The sequence below is a fragment of the Oncorhynchus masou genome, chromosome 13, assembly GCF_036934945.1.
Source record: "Oncorhynchus masou masou isolate Uvic2021 chromosome 13, UVic_Omas_1.1, whole genome shotgun sequence".
Lineage (NCBI taxonomy): Eukaryota > Metazoa > Chordata > Actinopteri > Salmoniformes > Salmonidae > Oncorhynchus > Oncorhynchus masou.
Genome location: NC_088224.1, coordinates 57512479 through 57517359, shown reverse-complemented (window position 1 = coordinate 57517359; position 4881 = coordinate 57512479).

Below are 4881 nucleotides of genomic sequence, written 5' to 3'. Positions count from 1 at the left end.
TATATTAAATATATATTTTTCTACACACAGATGATGACAAAGTGAAAACATGTTTTTAGACATTTTTGCAAATTTATTGAAAATGAAATACAAAAATATATAATTTACATAACTATTTAAACCACTTAGTCAAAACTTTGTAGAAGCACCTTTGGCGGCGATTACAGATTTGAATTGTCTTGGGTATGTCTGTATCAGCCTTGCACATCTGGATTTGGGGACTTTCTTCCTTTCAGATTTTCTCAAATTAGATGGGGAGCAGTGCTGACCAGAAATCTTCAAGTCTTTCCAAAGATTTTCAATGGGATTCAAGTCTGGACATTGGCTGAGCCACTCAAGGACTTTCACATTCTTGTTCTGAAGCCATTCCAGTAGTTATTTTTTTACTGTATGCTTGGGGTCATTGTCCTGTTGGAATGTAAATCTTCACTCCAGTCTAAGGTCCTTTGCACTCTGAAGCAGGTTCTCATCAAGGATTTGCCTGTTTTTGGCTCCATTCATGGTTCCCTCTATCCTTATCAATATCCCAGTCCCTGCTGCTGAAAAGCACCCCCATAGCATGATACTGCCACCACCTTGCTTCACGGTAGGGATGGTGTTAGACGGGTGATGAGCTGTGCCTAGTTTTCTCCAGACATAGGGCTTTGCATTCATGCCAAAGAGTTGAATTTGTCTCATCAGACTACATCATTTTTGCGTTATGATCTCAGAGTCTTTAAAACCTGTTTGGGATAGGGGGCAGCATTTTCACGTTCGGATGAAAAGCGTGCCCAGAGTAAACTTTCTGCTACTCAGGCCCAGATGCTAGGATATACATATTATTAGTAGTATTGGATATAAAACACACTGACGTTTCTAAAACTGTTTGAATGATGTCTGTGAGGATAACAGAACTGATATGGCAGGCGAAAACCTGAGAAAGATCCAACCAGGAAGTGGGAAATCTGAGGTTTGTAGTTTTCAAACTCATTGCCTATCGAATATTCCGTGTCCATGGGGTCATATTGCACTTCCTAAGGCTTCCACTAGATGTCAACAGTCTTTAGAAGTTTAGAGTTGTTTGAGGCTTCTTCTGTGAAGGAGGGGGGAATGAGAGCTGATTCAACCAGAGGTGTGCCAGAGTGGCATGAGCTGATCACGCGTGCACACGTGAGAGCGACCTGCGTTCCATTGCAATTCTAAAGACAAAGAAATTCTCCGGTTGGAACATTATTGAAGATTTATGTTAAAAACATCCTAAAGATTGATTCTATACATCGCTTGACATGTTTCTACGAACTGTAATATAACTTGTTGAACTTTTCATCTGAACTTTCACCTGGACTTGCCCGCACCTCGTGAGTTTGGATTTGTTTATCAAACGCGCTAACAAAAGGAGGTATTTGGACATAAATGATGGACTTTATCGAACAAAATAAACATTTATTGTGGAACTGGGATTCCTGGGAGTGCATTGAGATGAAGATCATCAAAGGTAAGGGAATATTCATAATGCTAATTCATGACTTTTACTGACTCCACAACATGGCGAGTATCTGCATGGCTTGTTTTTGTGTCCGAGCGCCGTACTCAGATTATTGCATGGTTTGCTTCTTCCGTAGGTCAAGCTTTTTTGAAATCTGATAGCGGTTGCATTAAGGAGAAGTATGTCTATAATTCTGTGCATAATACTTGTATCTTTTATCAAAGTTTATTATGAGTATTTCTGTAAATTGATGTGGCTCTCTGAAAATTCGCCGGATGTTTTCGAGGCACAACATTACTAACCATAATGCGCCAATGTAAACTGAGATTGTTGGATATAAATATGAACTTTATCGAACAAAACAAACATGTACTGTGTAACATGAAGTCCTTTGAGTGCCATCTGATGAAGATCATCAAAGGTTAGTGATTAATTTTTATCTCTATTTCTGCTTTTTGTGACTCCTCTCTTTGGCTGAAAAATGGCTGTGTGTGTTTTGTGTTTTTGTGACTAGGCTCTGACCTAACATAATCATATGGTGTGCTTTTGCTGTAAAGCCTTTTTTAAATTGGACACGATGGGTAGATTAACAAGAACTTAAGCTTTAATGTGGTGTATTGCACTTGTGAAGGTCCCGCTAGCGGAACCCCTAGCCGTAAGAAGTTTTTAACATGCCTTTTTGCAAACTCCAGGAGTGCTGTCATGTGCTTTTTTCTCACTAGGATCCCTCACCCTTTACCCATCCTCCTCTACTTCCTTCACTGCCTCACCATACAACACTTTCTGCACTAATCTGACTATGGCCACTTCAACCTGCCTCTCTCCCACCAGACACTTCTGATCCCCAGCAACATGGTTACCCCTACAGTTGACACACGATTTTATCCACCAGAACTACACAATCTTCTATCTGAAGTGGCCATAGTCAGATGCCCTCCTGCACACTTCCCACATCTTGGAATCTTCGTCCTACACACTGCTGCGACATGACCGTAAATGTTGCACCTGAAAAAACACAGTGGATAACTGATATATATACTAACATGACTTTGTCTGGTAGAGACTCTGACTCAAAATGACTGACAGTGACTCCAAACAGTGGGTGTCACAAACACCAGGAATTTTCAAATTCAATTGCTCTCCCTCCACACTTAAGGCTACCCCAGAAATCACTCCTTTCAATGGTGCCCAGTTCATAAGAGCAAATCAAGAAACAGATCCTGAAGTTATGTGACACGGAGTGCCTGCTCCCTCTGGGCTGAAGAAACAGAAGCAAATATCACAAGTCCACTACAGGTTACTGTCACTGTTTCATCTACACCCAACTAATTTCCAGTGCTCTAAAGTACTTAAGTAAAAATACTTTAAAGTATTACTGAAGTCTTTTTTGGGGGGGTATCTGTACTTTTTTTTTAACTAGGCAAGTCAGTTTACAATGACGGCCTACCCCAGCCAGATGTGCACCGCCCTATGGCACTCCCGTTCAGGGCCTGTTGTGATACAGCCTGGGATTGAACCACGGTCTGTAGTGATGCTTCTAGCACTGAGATGCAGTGCCTTAGACCGCTACGCCACTTGGGAACCTTCCTATTTATATTTTTGACAACTTTTACTTCACCACATTCCTTAAGAAAATATTGTACTTTTTACTCCATACATCTTCCTTGACACCCAACAGTCCTCATTACATTTTGAATGCTTAACAGGACAGGAAAATAGTCCAATTCACGCAGTTATCACTCTGTTTGAACTTGACACCAATCTTCATCGATACCCTATCTCCATTTTTATCGGCATTTTCCTCAGTTTTAAATCCAACCCCTGCTATTCTCATTCTATTCAACCTCCTCTTCCTCTTTTTACGTTTCCTCCTCAGAAAACCATGTTTCTGTGTCCCTGTCCAAATATCAAATCAAATTTTATATTCCAGTTGTTTTTCCATGATTCCTTATATGACCTTCCCAGAGACGTCTCGCATACATCTCTCGCCGAAACAGCACACTAAGATTTTTTTTCTTTTTCTGTGGGTTTTATGGCGGACTACAACCCCAAAAGGTGTATCACCACCACCAACTGGATGGGGTTGAACATTTGAAAAAAAATAATATCATAGGTGATAGGGAAAACTAACTTAATCCACCCAAATAAAAATAATACATTGACAAAAACAAAATTCCCACTTCCTTCCTTCAAATATCCATATTTCCCTTCTCAGGCTCTAGGGCCAGTCCAAGTAACCACTTCGCCGCATCCACAATTACAGTGGGGCAAAAAAAGTATTTAGTCAGCCACCAATTGTGCAAGTTCTCCCACTTAAAAAGATGAGAGAGGCCTGTAATTTTCATCATAGGTACACTTCAACTATGACAGACAAAATGAGAAAGAAAAATCCAGAAAATCACATTGTTGCAGATTATGGTGGAAAATAAGTATTTGGTCAATAACAAAAGTTTATCTCAATACTTTGTTATATACCCTTTGTTGGCAATGACAGAGGTCAAACATTTCTGTAAGTCTTCACAAGGTTTTCACACACTGTTGCTGGTATTTTGGCCCATTCCGCCATGCAGATCTCCTCTAGAGCAGTGATGTTTTGGGGCTGTTGCTGGGCAACACGGACTTTCAACTCCCTCCAAAGATTTTCTATGGGTTGAAATCTGGAGACTGGCTAGGCCACTCCAGGACCTTGAAATGCTTCTTACGAAGCCACTCCTTCGTTTCCCGGGCGGTGTGTTTGGGATCATTGTCATGCTGAAAGACCCAGCCACGTTTCATCTTCAATGCCCTTGCTGATTGAAGGAGGTTTTCACTCAAAATCTCATGATACATGGCCCCATTCATTCTTTCCTTTACACGGATCAGTAGGTCCTGGTCCCTTTGCAGAAAAACAGCCCCAAAGCATGATGTTTCCACCCCCATGCTTCACAGTAAGTATGGTGTTCTTTGGATGCAACTCAGCATTCTTTGTCCTCCAAACACGACAAGTTGAGTTTTTACCCAAAATTTCTATTTTGGTTTCATCTGACCATATGACATTCTCCCAATATTCTTCTGGATCATCCAAATGCTCTCTAGCAAACTTCAGACGGGCCTGGCATGTACTGGCTTAAGCAGGGGGACACGTCTGGCACTGCAGGATTTGAGTCCCTGGCGGCGTAGTGTGTTACTGATGGTAGGCTTTGTTACTTTGTTACCCAGCTCTCTGTAGGTCATTCACTAGGTCCCCCCTTGTGATCATTTTGACCCCACGGGGTGAGATCTTGCGTGGAGCCCCAGATCGAGGGAGATTATAAGTGGTCTTGTATGTCTTCCATTTCCAAATAATTGCTCCCACAGTTGATTTCTTCAAACCAAGCTGCTTACCTATTGCAGATTCAGTCTTCCCAGCCAGGTGCAGGTCTGCAATTTTGTTTCTG